This window comes from Lissotriton helveticus, chromosome 7 (assembly GCF_964261635.1).
Source record: "Lissotriton helveticus chromosome 7, aLisHel1.1, whole genome shotgun sequence".
Lineage (NCBI taxonomy): Eukaryota > Metazoa > Chordata > Amphibia > Caudata > Salamandridae > Lissotriton > Lissotriton helveticus.
In genome coordinates, this window is record NC_136068.1 from 1,943,585,858 (window position 1) to 1,943,605,735 (window position 19,878).

The 19,878-nt window shown below is 48.9% G+C and overlaps 1 protein-coding gene across 4 annotated transcripts in view; it reads right to left on the reverse strand.

Moving 5' to 3' along the window:
• Positions 1-9,309, reverse strand: part of LOC144770958 (uncharacterized) — a 48,426-nt gene extending 39,117 nt beyond the window's left edge. The window contains exon 1 of one of the 4 annotated variants that reach the window (XM_078655808.1): positions 9,244-9,309. The gene's annotated coding sequence lies outside the window, so the exon portion shown is untranslated. Of the gene's footprint in view, positions 1-1,531; positions 1,555-9,175 lie in introns of those variants that run through there. The other 3 variants (XM_078655805.1, XM_078655807.1, XM_078655809.1) reach the window with 3 other exon arrangements.
• Positions 9,310-19,878: the final 10,569 nt, after the last annotated feature.

Genomic DNA, 19,878 nt, shown 5'->3' on the forward strand with positions numbered 1-19,878 from the left:
GACAAAATGCTAAAATGGGAGAGAAAGTTGAGAGCTAAACGAAGAAAAGGAAAAGTGCTTCCAAAATATAATAAGAAGAAGTATGCAGATGGAGTGAAGGAGAACAATTCATTAATTAAAATAAAAAGAAGGAGGAACCCATCTACGAGTGGTAGGAGTACAGATGACAATCACAAGCACATATCCCTGCCCCCCTCAGTGCATGGTGAAAGGCTGTGCTCAATGTGGGGATGGCTGCCTGTGGAGAGTTGGAAGCAGGGCCTGGTTGCAAAACAGGCCCTATGGGTAACCCCTTTTATGCATGAGCAAATGCTGTGTGCAACGTGGGTTTGGGCTGCCTCCTGGTGGATGCCTGCGGGGTGTTGGAGGCAGGGCCTGGCTGCAAACCAGGCTGTGTTGTCAACCACACACCAAATGCGGCGAAAGGCTGTGTGCCGCCTGAGGTTGGTTGCCTGCAGGGGTATTGGTTGCCTCAGGGTGGGTTGGCCACAGGTCTTACCCACAGGACAGGAGGCCCTGTTGCCAATCCCCCACCCAGCACAGCCAAAGGTGGTGGGGTATGGCTTAACATACGGTAAGAAATTATAATTTTCCACAAAAAAAACACTAGAAATTCAATTAAAAAAACAGAAGCTAAAGTAATGTTATAGTTACGTGTGATAAAAAGATCTATTATTTAACTTAGAAATTCACTGAAAAAACAATGGTTAAAGTACCATAGTTAGGTGAATATGTCAGTGACAACATTAACGTTTTGACCTCAGAAAACCACAGAAATTCACCAGTTATAAGAAGCAGAGCTAACTATAACTTGTGTCCCCGCCATACACTGCTTATGACCTCACATATTACTTCCCTCGTGTCATGTTATATGACATAATTTATGATATCCCTTATGATATATCAAGTGACATCATTGATTACATCACTGATGACATCATTCAATCCTCTTTCGTACACATTACTCTATAACCTAGTATAGCATTAGGGGCCTGAAAGTAAGTACAAAATAGCTCGGAATAATATGGATCATCATTAATGGCATTATAGACACAACTCCCTTAGGTGTAGCAAGCATGTGTCATGTGCAACACTGGCCCTATACCATACACTTCATGGGTAGCCTAATTCACATTAACATGATATATGGCAAACCCTCATTGCACGTGGTGTTCAATATGTATATAACTGTTCAGAGAAAGTTTCTCAAAAGACTCAATGTCTGTTCCAAAATCAATGCTCTACTATGGACAGCTGGTATCCATATCAAATACATCACAATCACCGAACCTACACTGAGAAATGAAGTTGATATGAACAGAAAAGTGGGTACTGTAAACAGTGTTTACTCCATGGAGAGGGTTTATTCAGTACCACACTGTTTGCAGACAGTGAATCTCTCATGAAAAATACACTACAGAGCATTAAAAGGAATCTACTAAGAACAGTGTACACTCTATGCAAAACTTATCAAAAAAGACACTATTAACTTAAAATAACCTCGGTTTGAAAGTACTAACGATTATACTACCTGAAGCTTTCATCCCGTAGTGAAAACTTTACAGATAGATCATCATCTGAAGCAAAAGAAGCACATGTGCATGGGTTAGTACCTGGTGTACACAGTCTTCTATGTTATGTAGAAAGTGTCATGTTGTAACGTTTCTAATAACTCAATGCTGCCGATCACCTCGCTCTGCCCCTGTGACCCCCGCCCCGCTCCCCGCCGCCGTGCTCATGGCCACGCCCCCTTGCCCTCTGTGCCCTCCCCGCTCCCGCCTCCCAGCTGCTCCGCCCTCCCTCCCACTTCGCCATATATGGCGACCGCACGTACGCGCAGCGGACGCGCCGATTGTGCGCCGAAGGCGCGCCAAAGGTAAGCCCGTCTGTGCCCGTCCGCGCATGGACCGCGCCCAGTGCCAGGACCCCTGGCCCCCGCAGACACCAGCCCGCCCGCCGGACCTACAGCGCCACCGACCTCAACGCACTCAACGCCGGCCGACTCCCAGGTTGCTACCAAGCCACCCCGAGACGTACCGACGGACCCTTCTGCTGCAACTCCTGCAAGTTCACCTGCATCCGGACCTGCACCACTCCAGCAGTGCCCAAGACCTCGACGAGCAACAGCAGCAGCCACCTGCAGTGCATCCTGCTCAACACCCGATCCGTCCACAGACACGCCGTCGAGCTCTGGAACCTGCTCGACACCACATCCCCAGATGTCGCCTTCCTCACGGAAACCTGGATGAACACCTCCTCAGCGCTCGACATCGCAATTGCCATCCCGGACGGCTACAAGATCATCCGGAGGGACCGCGTCAACCAGACCGGAGGAGGCATCGCCATCATCCACAGGAACTCCATCCGCATCACGACCAACACCGACGACACCCTCGCACCCGCCGAGCACCTGCACTTCCAGATCTACATCAACCCCAAGACCACCCTCAGAGGCACCCTCATCTACAGACTCCCGGGACCACGCACACAATTCAGCGAGGACATCGCCGACTTCGTCAGCCCGCATGCCCTCCCCTCTGCTGACTACATCCTCCTCGGGGACATCAACTTCCACCTGGAGAACAACAACGACCGCAACACCACGACCCTGCTGGACAACCTCGCTAACCTCGGACTTAAGCAACTGGTAACCACCCCCACCCACTACGCCGGACACACACTCAACCCCGTCTTCTCATCCAGCAAGGACGTCGCCTTCAGCCACGCCACCGGACTCCCCTGGACGGACCACAGCTGCGTCCACTTCAGCTTCAAAAGGACCACGATCCACCACCAACAGCAACAGGTTGCACGCAGAGGCTGGATCAAGATCACAACCGACCAGCTCGCGACCTCCCTGAGCAAGAACCCACCAGCGCAACGAGCCCCAGCCAAGCGGCCACCAACCTCACGAAATAGATCAGCGACTGCGCAGACGACCTCGCCCCTCTGAGGACCCCGCCTAGCAGACCCGGCAGCAAGAAAGCCCCATGGTTCACCGACGAACTCAAGAGCTCCAAGAAGGACTGCAGAGCCCGTGAGAAAGCCTGGCGCAGAGACCCAACACCGGACAACATGACTGCCCTCAAGCTCGCCACCCGAAAACACCACCAACTGATCCACGCCACCAAGAAAACTGCATTCAAGGAACGACTGGACAACAACGCACACAACAGCAAGGAACTCTTCAACATCGTCAAAGAGCTCTCCAACCCCAACGCCGGAAACAATGACATCACCCCTTCGCAAGACCTCTGCAACTCCCTCGCCTCCTACTTCCACAACAAGATCGCGGACATACACAACAGCTTTAGTACTCAACCGACGCACGCCTCGACCGAACCACCGCCCCCCACCACCACCCTCCGCGCTTGGACCCCGATCAGCACCGAAGACACCATCCGCACGATGAACTCCATCCACTCCGGATCTCCGACCGACCCTTGCCCTCACCACGTCTTCAACAAGGCCGACTCTGTCATCGCACCCCACCTGCGGGACATCATCAATACATCCTTCAACACCGCTACCTTCCCGGAGAGCTGGAAGCACGCCGAACTCAGCGCTCTACTGAAGAAACCATCAGCCGACCCCACCGACCTCAAGAACTACCGTCCCATCTCGCTGCTCCCGTTTCCCGCAAAAGTCATCGAGAAGACCGTCAACAAGCAGCTGGCCGCCTTCCTCGAGACGAACGGATCCCTCGACCTCTCGCAGTCTGGCTTCCGGGTCAACCACAGCACCGAGACCGCCCTGATCGCAGCAACAGATGACATCCGAGCCCTGCTCGACAACGGAGAAACAGCGGCCCCTCATCCTCCTAGACCTCTCGACGGCCTTCGACACTGTCTGCCACCGTACACTAGTACAGCGCCTCAGCAACGTCGGAATCCAGGAGAAGGCACTGGAATGGATCACCTCCTTCCTCGCCGGAAGGACACAGAGAGTCCGCCTCCCCCCCTTCAGATCAGAAGCCATCGAAGTCATCTGCGGCGTTCCTCAAGGCTCCTCGCTGAGCCCAACCCTCTTCAACGTCTACATGAGTCCCCTCGCAGCCATCGCACGCCAGCACAACCTCAACATCATCTCCTACGCCGACGACACCCAGCTGATCCTCTCCCTCACCAACGACCCCGCCACCGCCAGAGCCAACATACACAAAGGGATGAAAGAGGTAGCCGAATGGATGAAGAACAGCCGCCTGAAACTGAACTCCGATAAGACGGAAGTCCTCATCCTGGGATCCTCACCCTCCGCCTGGGACGACTCCTGGTGGCCCCCCGCCCTAGGCAGCGCACCCAAACCAACAGACCACGCACGCAACCTGGGCTTCATCCTGGACTCCTCCCTCTCCATGACCAGACAAGTCAACGCCGTCTCCTCGTCGTGCTTCAACATCCTGCTGCGCAAGATCTTCCGGTGGATCCCCACTGAGACCAGGAAGACGGTCACCCAGGCCCTCGTCACCAGCCGACTGGACTACGGCAACTCCCTCTACGCCGGAACCACCGCCAAACTCCAGAAGAGACTCCAGCGGATCCAGAACGCCTCAGCTCGACTCATCCTGGACATCCCCCGTCGCAGCCACATCTCCGGGCACCTGAAAGACCTGCACTGGCTCCCGGTCAACAAGAGAATCACCTTCCGCCTCCTCACCCACGCACACAAAGCCCTGCACAACCAAGGCCCAGGATACCTCAACAGCCGCCTCAACTTCTACGCTCCCAATCGCCAGCTTCGATCGACCGGTAACGCCCTCGCCGCCGCCCCCCGCATCCGAAGAGCCACCACAGGGGGAAGGTCCTTCTCCTACATCGCCGCCAAGACCTGGAACTCCCTCCCAACCCACCACCGCCTGACCCAGGGCCACCTCGCCTTCAGGAAGCAGCTCAAGACCTGGCTGCTCGAGCAGTAGCGGACCCCCCCTCCCCCAGTGCCTTGAGACCCTCCGGGTGAGTAGCGCGCTATACAAATGCTGTTTGATGGATTGATTGATTGATTGATATATAGCATGTAAACCTGTGTTGAACATGCTGAACACAAGTTGTCAACTGTCACCTGCACACAGAGCTACAATCCAGTGTAAAGATGTATAACCTGTTCAATACCTCTACACACCCAAGGGGCACTAGGAGCACACAAGTTTTTCAAACACTTACACACATTCGCTGCACATAGGCTGTACAAAATTAGGTAGAAAAGTAATATGGTAGCTACCTGCCACAATGTAAACTATAAAACATACTAAGCCACTCAGTGGATTATGTCATCAGTGATGTCATTTGAGATGTCAGCAGTGATGCCATAAATGATGTCTTAGAACATCATGAGTGATGTAATATGTGAGGTCATAAGCAGTGCATGGCAGGGGAGCAAGTTATAGATAGTTCAGCTAACTATAACTGGTGAATTCTTGAGTTTATTTTTAGTTCAGAACATTAATGTTGTCACTGACATATTCACCAAAATATAACCTTATTTTACACATGGACAGCACTCCAGTTTGCGAAAATTAAGCTGCTTTACCCAAATTTGCAGATGGTATGCGTTTCGGTGTATGGCCTTCCTCAACCCAATACAATAGCGGCCAACCCTTTAAAAAAAATGTCAAACCTGTAATGGCCATATACTTCGCAGTTGAAGTAGTGCGATGTGCACATTACATTTCCATACAACATAAACAATTACAAATACAAATCATTCATGTACTGTTAAATGCATTGAATTAATGATGAACATAAAATGTTGTTAATAAAGGATGTTTTTCACCCACTAGAGCGTGCGTGCTCCCTAATATTTAAACTATCACTGTAAAAAAAAGACTAATGTTCATTCAAGCAGTGTTCCATAAAAGGCACGGAGGGGTATAAAGGGGCCAAAAAGTGCTTATGTAAGGTTATTTCATAATTACAATCATGTTAAATCCAATTTCAAATAATGCTAACACGCATGCACATGAGATTCTAATTGTTAAAGGACTCTGGTAGTTGTATTGTGATGGCAAGGCAGGAAACGCCTGTTTTTAAGTGCCTCTGCATACAAATTATAGTTTGTGCTCAGAATAGGTCTTGTTGTATTATCCAAGTGGGTTACTCTACAAAACCAACGTAACAATAACAATAGGTCATATGGTGTTGTGGAGAAATATTTCATTTATACAACCATCTTCTTTCAAAAGTGCTATTGCAAGGTTATTTCATGATTACAATAATTTCAAATGCCTGATTATGAGGTTGGCAGTCCTGGAGCAGGCCGCCACACCAGCCACCGCTCCAGGACCACCAAAGTCGACCACCACCTGCCTGCCAGATTACAAGTAATTTTGTTGTCTGGCAGGTGGGCAGCGTGGTGGTGCAGTTTAAAGGCTCATAGTGAGCCTAATAGCTGCACCGCCGCGGGACTGCCAATGGACGTTTCTTGCCAGCATGGCCTGAGTAGCCCATGCCCTGCGGGAACAAGGGTGCATTTACACAGGGTGGCATATCATGTGCTCCCCTGCATAGGGACAACAGGGGGTCATGTAGGGCCCCCTTTGTTTCTCCACCACCAGCCTTTTCATGGCAGGCTCACCTCCATGAAAAGGCTTGCAGTGGAGAAACTCGTAATATGCACAGCGGTGCCATAGTGGCACCGCCAGGCATATTGCTTCCCCACCGGGAGCCCCCACCGCCAGGGATCGCAGATCCCTGATGGTTGCAGGGGTCCCAAACCACACTGATCACAGAACTAATACAGAAGTCGAACCACTGGCGCGGTGGTCTCTGATTGCCAGCACACCCCCACCATGGATTCAGCAGTCCAATGGACCGCCAAACTTATAATCAGGCGCCTAATAAAATTTTTGAAAATGCAAACCCGTTCTGCCTTTTTGGACTTCTAAGTCACATACATGTTAGAAAAAAAGGCTGCATTCATTTGAGTGGTCCCTTCTGTCACTTCAAACATCTGGATACAAAATGTACACCTGCATTATGACAAAGAGTATGTCCTACTCAAATGAGTGGAGTCATCAGCCCATGCTGTATTACAGACATGGCCGAAAACAAGCAGTATTTTAAAAGGTGCACTGGTTGTGCACCACACGCACCTCAACGACAAGAGTGAATATTGTACGTAATATGGTGCATTATCCCTTTCTCCACCAGGCACACCCAATCGAGTTGTGCACCTACACGAAGGGACGGTGCACCCGTTTATGTAATATGACCTTAATAGCAAAAGACACCATATGGAAACATATTCCAATGATGATGGATCAGGCAACCCCAGGAGTTGTCACACAGAGAAGGTATTCCGTTCCCTAGGTTGGCAATGTGGGTACACTCTTCAGATGGGGTGGCTCTCCAGACCAGCTCAGGAGCGAAGATTTGGGTCTGCGGCTCATGCTCCAGGGTCACAGACTCTTGGAAAGCCTCGTCCTTTCATGAGTTTCATCCTGAGATGAGAACTTTGCTTACTGAAACAGGACTTCCTGGGTGACAGGGGTCAGTTTTCCGTCCCTGTCAAAACAGGACACACACCCTTGACCTCAGGTGTCTCTCGCCCTTTAATTTCCTCCTTAAGATCCTTACAGGGGTCTTTATTTGATGCAAATAACCAATAAACAAGATTATAGTAATTAAGAATGTCTGAAAAGTGCCCATCATGAATCTAAAGATGACGTAAGACCCAAGATGTTGGTCTGCTTTAAAACAAAGTTTGGCCTAGGAGCAATCAGACATTATTACATACAGATCCAAAGGCGATTGGAATGTAAGGTTGTGAGTTGTAAGATCAGCATCCGTCAATAATAGATACTAAAGCAGGTGTGGCATCACAGCAATCAAGCTGAAGCTCATGCAAGATCCATCCCATGGTCCATCCAGTTGTATAATTATTAAGTGCACAAGAAAAAGCTGTTCTCGGAGGCCCAGAAAGCACTGCTTGAATAGGTTGGAACTGGGTCAGCAGGAAGAGCTCCTTACTCATCGGCATGCAACCTCCTTTCACATCTGGAATGAATTATACAGTGTTTGAATAGTGTGCACCAAAACGCCAACACTCCAAAGCCTGTTTTGTACGCTTTGTTCCCAATTGTGTGACCTGGCTTCCCCCACACACTGGGTACCAATCTACTTAAACCAGCAGAGCCAAAGCCCACAAGTTAACTCTCGGACATAGTAAGCTTCAACCGTGCTGGCCTAAGGACGTCGCCAACGGACACGGTTCCGGGTTTCTGCGTACGGTTAATGCCGCTTTGAAGTCTTATGAAACTTCTATCCAGCCACTGGCAATTACCACGCCGGTACAACTGAACCCAGTTTGTATAGAACCTTGGAGCATCAGCCAGTCTTCTTTTGAAGGTATCTAACGAACCTTGCTCTACCATGAGCTTTAAATACATGCACTTGGATCAGTCTCAAACATACCACTTGGTTAAATGCGCTATTGGTTACGCCTTCTTAAAATAGTACACTGCCCTGAAGAAGCCCATGTTTGGGCGGAACGCGTTGGCTGGTTATATCTTGTGAAGCACAACAAAGAATAAAGACATCTTAAATTCATTTATCTGTAATTGCTTGTTTCTACGTGTTTGTATGTACCTAAGTGTCTGTCTTCTATATATCGCCTCTCATCCAACCAAATTAGCTCTATTATTTTTGTGATCTACAAGCAGCAGATCATTTGAGGTGGGCAATAGGATATACCTTTGTGACTAGTCTGGTGGTGCAGTCACCTATGTCCCGGCTACTTTCAATCCTGTTCCTCCATCAGGCTCAAAAGTTACAAGGCTCCAGTACAGAAATGACAAGCTCAAGCAAAGTTTCCCATGTCTGGTTATGCAAAGCACCTGTGCTAGCCTATTTTATGGCCCAGAAAGACAACCTGCAGACGGGCCCAGGATCCAATGTAGGATGGCAAATAGGATTAAGCATTGACACAACTGGAATGATTGATGTCATTGATATTAGTCATTTCTGGCTGCCTCATGGGATTCCAGGGCGCCTCGTATGTAATGTGGGATTACCGGTGACATCAATGATTCTGCGGTGAACCCCGCGCACTGGGACACTTATTTGAGACAAACTGATTAATATAGTAAATGCACCCCCAGGAACCCTGAGGTCATTCTGCGGGTTCAAGAGGCAGAAGGTGTGAGAAATACTGTGAACCCCCTTTTGTGGCCCCGCCTCACCTCCACCTCGGCACAGCTCGCGGCCCCGCCTCACCTGCACCTCGGCACAGCTCGCGGCCCCGCCTCACCTGCTCCTCAGCGGCCGGTGCTGAATATGAGACAGAAAGAAATGGACGCTCAGAGGCCCCCGGAAGAGGAGGCAGGGCCTACTTCCGCTTAAAAGACCTGCGCGAGCTTCCGCGAGACTACTCGCTGCGCATGCCCAGAAGACGAGACACTGTCACTAGGATCTTCGGGCACACGAAAAGAACGCGCCGTGCTACTACGTATGCGCAGGAAACGAGACACTTCTGACAAGGGTTGGCAGACATACTAATGAGAGCCGTTCTCCATAGTAATACTGCGCATGCTCAGACAAAGGTCGGAGGTGTTATTCATCGCAAAGGTCGTCTCAGAGAGCCCGGCCACCCTCGCTCTACTGCGCATGCTCAGAAGATGAGACACTTATCACAAAGGTCTTCTTAGAAATGTTTGTTTGTGTTTTTGGGCAGTTTTATAAAGTGCAAACTCGACCCGAAGGTTTTGGAGCGCTTTGCATGAGCACCAGTTAGTTGTGTTACAGACCGGCTCATTCATTTTGGTAGACATGGGGAGATTAAGTGATTTATCCAGAATCACAGGTAGCCGAGCCAACGCTTAGGCTCAAACCTGGTTACATTTAAAAAAATTTTTTGCATATTTATACAGCGCGAAGTCAACCCGAAGGTATTGGAACGCTTTACACGAGCACCGTATGTACATTACACATTCAGGCACGGGCAGGGTCAGATTGGGATCACAATTTGGCACGGGCACTGACGAAAAAAGTGGCCCACATTCGCGGGGCGTGGCCCACATTCGCAGCCGTGCCCTTTCATGAAACACACAAGGAATGTAAGTGGGAGGATATTGTTCTTGGGAAGGACTCCGGGCCAAGGTGACAATGTCTTACAAGCTGTGCACCTGAAAAGCAGCCAGGCCCCTTTCTAGTACCAAATTATTCCCAGCCCTCCAGCATAGGAGCACCTGAAAACAGCAAAGCCCCTTTCTATTAAAAAAAATATTCCCCAGCCCTCCAGCACAGGAGCACCTCAAAACAGCGAGGCCCCAGCTATTTGTAAATTACTCAGCCCTCCCCAGCCCTTCAGTGCCTCAGGGCAATGGCGTGGCAGGAGAGGGGCTAAACCAAAACCACAGCTTCTGGGCCGTCCATGGGGTTGGGGGATAGGCTAATGTGAAGATGGTGCAAGTTCCTCACACCACCCCCCATAGTGAGACCCATTCTTCCTCGCCTATTATGCCCTGAATGTGAAGGGCTGTGGGCGAGGTGTTAGGACAAACACTGTTTCTGGGCTGCGTGGGTCCCAGGGGGGGCCGTGTGAAAATGGCTCTTAGGCCTGAGCAACACCTGGCCCCCTAGGAGACCTATTCTGGCACACAATCACCCCTCCCCAGCCCGCCATCAGCATGATTGCTTGGCAGGGGGTCAAGGAGAGGCCACAGATGATCATCGCTGAACGGCCGCCAGGCCGCACAGCAAAGCTGCTTTCCTCTCCCTGTCAGTGCTCTCTGTGGACTGGTAAAGGGGGAAAAAACAGTGCACAGAGTGCACTGAGACACCGGACCTTCGGCCCATGCCCGAGTGCCCGCTGTGCCAATCCGCCCCTGGGCACGGGGAGATTAAGTGATTTGCCCAGAATCACAGGATGTGGACGCGACCCGAGGCTCGAACCCTGGTTTCCAGCACAAAAGTCGGCATTCTAGCCGACAGACCACATCCTCTCCCCCATTACATTGAGTGATGTAACTGGTTGGTTTCAAGACTCTTTTTTGGGGGGGAATATGCAACAGTGGCTTCGATTCCTGTTTGAAGCCGCTCTGCAGGGTCTGTGGCCCTCTAACAGTGGAGGAATGCCTGGTATTGAAGGATAAATATCGGGGGCATGACCGCTCAGCTCTCTTTCACAATGGATTTTCCTGGGATTATGAATAGTTTGAGGTGAGAAAGGGTGATTTGGAGAAGTCAGGCACTTCTCCATTACTGGCTTCAAATTCCCCTGTTTTCAAAAGTTATTTTATTCGTACGGCACATGAAAGCAGACTATTTTTATATGTTTAAATGCACCAAGTCACTGTACCAGCTTTGCGTCTATTTGATCAATTAGCCACTTCAGGAACATGATGGTATTTTGATGTGTACTTTGCACGTGGACATGAGATATCTTCACTCTCGCTGCATGCTGGTCATTGCAGCCTATTATGACTACAAAACTGCATCACAGTAACATTTAAATTGGTTGGTCATATTCATCACCAATCATGACATCTGTGACCAAGGCTCGAGGACGGGCTGAAACGCGCTAGGAAGGACTCTGTGAATTACGGCACGCTGCCACTTCTATGTGTGTAAAATAAACAGGGTGAAACCGGAGTTTTGGCTTCCAGACTCTTTCTCGTTTGGAATATGTGACAGGTGCTCTGTTTCCTGTTTGAAGCCACCCTGCAGTCTCTAAGGCCCCCTAACAATGGAGGAATATATATATATATATATATTTATATATTTTCCGGTCCACCACACAGCAACGCTACAGTGCGCCTACTCCTTCCGCAATTAAAGGCTCAATTCATATCGTGCAGGAAAGGTTTTATTTCATTACAGGTTCCCAGCCAAAAACTGAACGCATTTCGGCGTAATGCGCCTTGATCACAGGTATGGAAAACAAAGCATTCCGGCATAATTTCAAAGCAAATACGTTTGACGTAAAGACGTGTTCACACTGATAATTAACAACGGACTAGTGAAGGACATATGCATAACATTGAACAGGTCAGCCATTTTTTTATGGTAATTAATGCCCATATAGTATGGCAAATCTCAATCTAAATGCGGTCTGGCAACAACTGAAATATGCACATGTAATTCATATTTATATACACAGTTCACTTATACAAAGACTAGAATTCACAATAGTGAAGTAATGTTCTCTTTCAAATAAACATTGAAACATTGAAACAGTTGCAATCTTGTTTGCGATTACGTCTCCCATTTTCATGAATGCCCCGTCTCACAATCAGGCAAATTTCTAGATAGGCAATATAATACTGTTTCCAAATGCCCCAAATACGCATTTTGCCCAGGGCAAATCAATCTATCAATACTACCCAAGTGGGTTAACACACAGCACAATGTCCATATACCCCCGGCCAGTGCCAGTACTCCGGAATTTGTACAATTGTGTTTGTGATTAGTACAATCAGTCAAAACAAGTTTGCAGCATGTCTTTTTCAATGGCCAATTTTCATAATCTCAGTCACGGACTGGTGCATATACAGCTGCATTGGTCAACCTATTGAAAAACATAAAAGACATGAAAACATACATGACTATTGCAGCCTCCTCAACACCCGAACATAATACAGTGTAATTAACTTACAACTATACTCTAAATCAGTGGTTCCCAAACTTTTGACTCCTGAGGACCCCCATTGAGTCACCACTGGAAGCTGGGGACCCCCAAGCAATTTGTATGAGTTAAATTTCAAACATTAAAACAGTAATTCGAAAAAAATACACACGTGTGCACACAAAACAAATACTCAAAGTACTAAGGATTTTGGGGCCGGATGTACGACCATTTTATTTAGCGCCTCGCAATTGGCGACACATTGCGAGTGGCAAATTGCGAGTTGCTAAATGAAATGTACAACGATATATCGTAACCGTAATTTAACACGGTCACCATATTGTTTGAAGACCTTGGGCACCTGCTGCTCCCACAACCCCATCAGAAGATTGGCATAACTGGGAGCAAAGCAAGTGCCCATGGCCATTCATTGCTTCTGTCTGAAAAATTACTCTTTGAAAATAAAGAAGTTATTTTCGAGGCAAAAACTGATCATCACTAGTAACAGTTCAGTGTGCTGCAGAAAGGAGATGGAACGGATTTCAGGGAATGTCTACAGGCTTGAATGCCATCAATATGTTTAATAGACGTGTACAAGCTGTACACATCCAGGGTAATCAAGAGAAAGTTGTCTTCCCACACTACATCTTTGATTTTATTTAGAAATCTTTGCTATCCTGTTTGTAGGACGGTAACATCTGTACATACGACGCAAAAAATAACCTATGTATTTATGCTCCAATAGTGACCCCATTGAAGAAACAATTGGTCGCCGTGGTGGTCTCAGTGAGCCCTTATGGAGTTTTGGTAATAAGTATAGTACAGCTATTTTAGGTGAACGATTCAAAAGGTAAGCATACTCATTCCTCTTGGAGGCCCTTTTTATGGCAAGATTTTAACATTTCCAAATACATTGCATTCGAACTGTCAATGTTTTCTTTTGGGACTCTCATAACTCTGCCGCGCTATGCGGAGTTCCGCAAGTGGGTGAGGGCACTCGGTATTGACTGTTCTCATTGATTTTCAACACTGGGTGCTTGTCCTGTGCTGCAAAATCGATGCAAATGGTATGATGTACAGTGCAAGAGGGTGCTGCTTCGTTTCTGCCGCTCAACTAGATTTTCTACCAGAACTGCAACTCTCTCAACACAAGCAGAATGTTTCTCAACATGAGCAGTCGCAACCACCCGGGATATTGAGAAATACCACTGCCCGCGTAGAGAAATCTTGCTGGGAGGTGGATTTTTCTCACTCGCGATCACCAACTTGCCGATGGGGAGCACGAGCGAGCAAAAATCTCGCTGGGAGGTTGATTTATCTCGCTCACCACCTTGGTGTCGGGGAGCACGAGGGAGGAAAACAACCCTACTCCTCGACGTAGAGCCCAATTTTTCTGAATTCCACAGAGTGCAGAGTGTGGAAAATTCAGCAAACTCCACGAGCGAAGCGGATTTCCCTACCCGGGCTTAGAATATGTATCATGCAGGAAAACCTCTGAATATAGATTCATAATGATACTTTTTAAATCATTTTTATACACAGTTTTGTGCAGGTAGCCCACATTATTTACAGTCATATTCACATACTGTTTTTAGGATATTAGTGAGAGGTTGGAGCCACCCTCCTTAAAGTGTTGGGACACATCTCACATCACATTCTCATTTATGGCACTGTCTGCAGGAGCCACATATTGCCCTAACTGGCCCCAAGATGGCCAACACGGAACAATACCAACCGGGAAAAGTTGGTGTGCCAGTGGCCTTTTTCGTCAATGGCAGCCTATGTACGCGACGTACAACAGGCTTCCATTGACTTAAATGGGGCTACGAGCGACCCAAGTCTTTCAGCGCATACTCTCATCGTACTCGGGCACTCGGAGTCCCAGAGCACGAGCCTTCCGGTTCCGAGCAGTACGGAGGGTTTCCGGTCCAGGATTGAAATCGGGACCATAATGTGACCTCTAAAAAAGAAGACTGACACATATTATATTCCCTGATATACATACTTATCATTGTTAATGATAATGGTGATATAATGGAGAATAGTACATACACTCAATATGAATCATAGGCATGGTCGAATTTATACACTTTTGTTTTAACACAATCCCTCAAAGACTAGTCTTGTGATTAGACCTACCACACCCTCACAAGATGAGGCACAAACTTAACTAATATATCTAGGAAGGCAAGATGAAATACAATCACTAATTACAACAGGTTTTTCAGAGATTTCTAAAAATATATGGTTAAGAAGGACGATGTGTTTCAAGATGTAGTATAAACCAGGTATTCATTTTTATAGAGAAAATAAAAAAAAATTGTAGAACGGTGACCACTATAATAATCCTGGCGTTCATGATTAGTAATGAATTCATTAAAAATCCCCTACATGGTAAGGGTAATGTGAAATATAGATGACATTTACAGAAGGAAGCTGGAATAAACCCAAAGAAATATGATACATTTCCTGAGGATAAGGGAAACTAAAGGATTCAATACTTCATGCAGCCAAATTGTCCTTCAGAAAGAGGAGGAAGACGGGACGCTAAAGAGGTCAGCTGCAAGATGGGCACCACTTTGTGAGGCTCTGCAGGCCGGTCAAGCAATCCGACAGAATCCGCCCTTAGCAGCGGACACATGCATCCTCTTTCTGCGAGAAAATAACTCCCTTTGACCGGGCACATACCTGTGGGCACACAACCCTTGCGGCGGCAAAATGGAGGGAGATCTGCATGCGGTCAATCAATCAATCAATCAATCATTACATTTGTAAAGCGCGCTACACACCCGTGAGGGTCTCAAGGTGCTGGCGGGGGGGGGGGAGGGGGTTGGGAGTGGGGTGGGGGGCTGCTACTGATCAAAAAGCCAGGTCTTGAGAAGTCCTCTGAAGGCCAGCAGGTCCTGGGTCTGTCGTAGGCCGGTAGGGAGAGTGTTCCAAGTCTTGGCGGCGAGGTAGGAGAAGGATCTGCCGCCGGCGGTGGTTTTCCGCATTGCTGGAACTGTGGCGAGGTTGGCAGAGCGGAGGCGGCGGGTGGGGGTGTAGAAGCTGAGTCGGTCGTTGAGGTATGCTGGTCCGGCATTGTGTAGGTCTTTGTGTGAGTGGTTGAGAAGTTTGAAGGTGATCCTCTTGTTGACGGGGAGCCAGTGCAGGCCTCTCAGGTGAGTTGTGATGTTGCTGCATCGGGGGACGTCGAGGATCAGTCGTGCTGAGGCGTTCTGGATGCGTTGCAGCCGTCTCAGTAGCTTGGTTGTTGTTCCTGCGTAGAGGGCGTTCCCGTAGTCCAGTCTGCTGGTGACGAGAGCCTGGGTGACGGTTCTTCTCGTGTCAGAGGGGATCCATTTGAAGATCCTGCGGAGCATTCAGAGGGTGTTGAAGCAGGAAGCGGAGAAGGCGTTGACCTGCTTGGTCATGGTGAGGGCGGAGTCGAGGATGACCCCTAGGTTGCGTGCGTGGTTGGTGGGTTCTGGGGCTGTTCCTAGCGATGTTGGCCACAAGGAGTCGTACCAGGCTGAGGGGGTTGAGCCGAGGATGAGGATTCAGCTTCAGCCTGCTGTCCTTCATCCATTCAGCGACAGCCTTCAATCCTCTGTGGAGGTTGGCTTTGGCGGTGTGGGGGGTCTTTGGTGAGGGAGATGATCAGCTGGGTGTCGTCGGCGTAGGACAGTGGTTCCCAAACTTTTTTGACCAGTGGCTCCCTTGACCTAATCGGCAGTTGGCCGTGGCTCCCCACCATTTTATTACCGGTGGGTATGGGGTATGTACTCCTGCTGTCTTCCTTAAAGTAATTGGGACGCAATGAAGGTATTATAATGGTTGGAATGCTTGAATTATTAATCTCATCCACTGGCAATCACTTTGGCTGCCACTTACAGTCCACACAAATGTGTCCCATACTTTAAATAAACGTATTAAGACGTTTGTATGGGCAGGCAAAATACCTCATCTCACATCGGCAAGGACTCCCCCCTACACTCCCCCCTACGCTGCGGCTGCAATTTCCCAAATCGTGTGCACTAGGGTGACCAACTGGCATAGGTGCAAATTCAGGACAGTGAGTGTAAAAATTCAGTACAAAGGGACTAAATTCAGGACAAAAATTCAGGACAAAAGGTCAAAATTCAGGACAAAACTTCGGGACAAACGGTACATTTTACAGACACGTCAGAGGTGGTCGTGCAATCCATTCACCCAGTCACTTATTCTTCCAACCATTCACCCTTTCAGTCATTTATTCTCCCTTTCTCTCTCCATCCCCCTTTCACTTATCCACCCACCCACCCATCTACTCATCCATCCATTCATCCTTTCACTCATCCATCCATCCTGATCCATCCACACTTTCACTTCTTCACTCATCCATCCATTATTCATCTACCCACCCTGTCACCCCATCCATCTGTGTAGTCATCCATCCATCCACTCTTCCACCCAGCCATCCATTCACTTACTCATCCATCCACCCATTCACTTACTTATCCATCCGCCCAGTCATTTATCCTTCCACCCATTCACCATTTCAGTCATTCATCCTCCCTTTCTCTCTCATACCCCTTTCACTTATCCATCCATCTACCCACCCATCTACTCATCCATTCATGAATCCATCCATTGATCCTATTACTCCTCGATCCTTTTACTCATCCAGCCATCCTTTCACTCATCCAGCCATCCGTTCTCTTCCATCCACCCTTTCACTTCACTCATCTATCCATCCTTTTGTCCATCTACCCCCTTTCACTCACTCATCAATCCTTACATCCACCCTTTCACTCATCCATCCATTCACCATTTCACTTATCAATGCATCCATCCACCCATTCACTTGCACATCATCTACCCTTTCATTCATTGATCCATCCTTTCACACACCCATCCACCAATTCACTCGCCCATCAGCTGCCCTTTCACTCATCCATCCATCCTTTCACTCACCCATCCACCCTTTTACCCATCCATCTACCCTTCCACCCATACATCCATCTATTTACCTTTACTCTCATCCATACTTCCACTCATCCATTCTTTCATTATCTATCCATTCACCCTTTCATTCATCCATTCACCCGTTAAGTAATCCATCCAGCCATTCACACATTCCTTCACTTATTTACTCACCCACCTTCTCATTATGAGGTGAGCCTTGCAGACAGAAGAGGCCCATCAAGAACTTCACCTTGCTGCAGTTCCTAAAGCAAGGGGTGGGGGAGGGTTCAGTATGCCCCTGCACATAGGCAATCTGAAAACTTAGAAGTGATGAGTCATGCATGATGCACAGTGCCAGGATGTGAGGTAACTGTGACATGGTGTTGTTTCCAGGGCTTCAAGTTGTGTAAAAAACTGGGGGGTCTCTTCAAAGGGGTGTTGGATGTAATTAAGAGCGCAGTTTAAAACAGCTTAGGTAAAAATCTGCGCTTAGCATAGTGTTGCGCCCGCCTGGTATTATGTTGTTTCTGTCCTTGCATCCAGATATATAATACAGCAAGTATCATTACACCAACAACAAGCCAGGACTATTGGCTTTGGCAATGGTTGCTAGTTCCTTAAAATAAAAAAGCAGCAACCATGGCTTTGTTCAATACAATATTGAAAATACTTCAGTTCTAAAATGAGGAGACAGTGAAAGAACTATAACCGGTTCTTTTTAAGTTGTTTTACATCCTACTTTAAATTAACTGTTTTCTACCGTTGCAGCATGGGCGTTTTACCTTTTATCATACAGAATGCCCTGCTGTACACTGAGGCAGGAGGACGCCAACAGATGCTGTCACACCCCCAGCCTGCCCCATTGACATTCTGTATGTGGCAATTGGCCGGCATACAGAATGACAATGGGCGGGTGGGGCTGCACTTGTGCTCGAGGAGGAGTGCGAGGCGCCAGCATCAAGAGTCTGAGGCCTCTCACAGGGAGCAGCGCTGCTCCCTGTGATGGCCAAAATGACAAACAAAAGGCGTACGGACGCTCAGTGAAATTTAAGGCTGGTTGGTCACCCAAGTGTGCGCGGCGCCCCTGGCACCTAATTACGGCGCACCGGGGTGCCCCGGCGCACAGTTTGGGAACCACTGGCGTAGGAGATGATGTTGAGGCTATGTTGTCGTGCGACGTGGGCGAGTGGTGCCATATAGATATTGAACAGCGTTGGGCTGAGGGATGATCCCTGAGGAACGCCGCAGAGGATCTCGTAGTCTTGGAGCGGAAGGATGGGAGGCGGACGCTCTGGGTTCTGCCAGAGAGGAAGGATGTGGTCCAGGCCAGGGCCTTCTCTTGGATTCCGGCGTCATGGAGGCGTGCTGTTAGGGTGCGGTGGCAGACCGTGTCGAAGGCTGCTGATAGGTCCAGAAGGATGAGGGCGGCTGTTTCTTCTTTGTCCATAAGGATCCTGATGTCGTGGGTGGCGGCGATGAGGGCGGTCTCGGTGCTGTGGTTGCTGCGGAAGCTGGACTGGGATAGGTCCAGGATATTGTTGTCTTCGAGGTAGCGGGTCAGATGCCTGTTGAAGATCTTCTCCGTGAAATTCGACGGGAAAGGGAGCAGGAAGATGGGCCGGAAGTTCTTGGGGTCGTTGGGGTCCGCCTTGGGTTTCTTCAGTAGGGCGTTGATCTCGGCGTGCTTCAAGCTCTCTGGGAAGGTTGCTGTCTCGAAGGAGATGTTGATTGTTTACCGGAGGTGGGGGGCGATGGCTGTGCTGGCTTTGTTGAAAACGTGGTGAGGGCATGGGTCAGATGGGGACCCAGAGTGGATGGAGTTCATGGTCTTGACGGTGTCTTCGCCGCTGACGTTGGACCAGGTGGTCAGGCGGCTGGTGCGGGTGGTGGTCGCAGGAGTGGTGGTCTCGGCGGTGGAGGTGTTGTTGAAGCTGTCGTGGATGTCGTTGAAGCTGTCGTGGATGTCGGTGATCTTGCGGTGAATGAAGGTGGCCAGTGAGTCGCACAGGTCTTGTGATGGTGGAATGTCGTTGGTGTTAGAGCTGGGGTTGGAGAGTTCTTTCACGATGTTGAAGAGCTCTTTGCTGTTGTGTGCGCTGTTGTCTAGGCGGTCCTTGAAGGCGGTCCTGTTGGAGGTCCTGATGAGTTGGTGGTGTCTGCGGGTGGCGTTCTTGTGGGCTGTGTGGCTGTCTGGTGTTCTGTCATGGAGCCAGCTCTTCTCCAGCTTCCGACAGGTGTGCTTGGAGGTCTTCGGTGAACCAGGTGGCTTTCTTGTTGGTGTGATTGGTGGCAGAGGTCTTGAGTGGGGTGAGGGTGTTGGCGCAGTCGTTGATCCACTGTTTGAGGTTGATGGCGGCGATGTCGGGGACGGTGGGGTCGGTGGGTGGTCCCAGG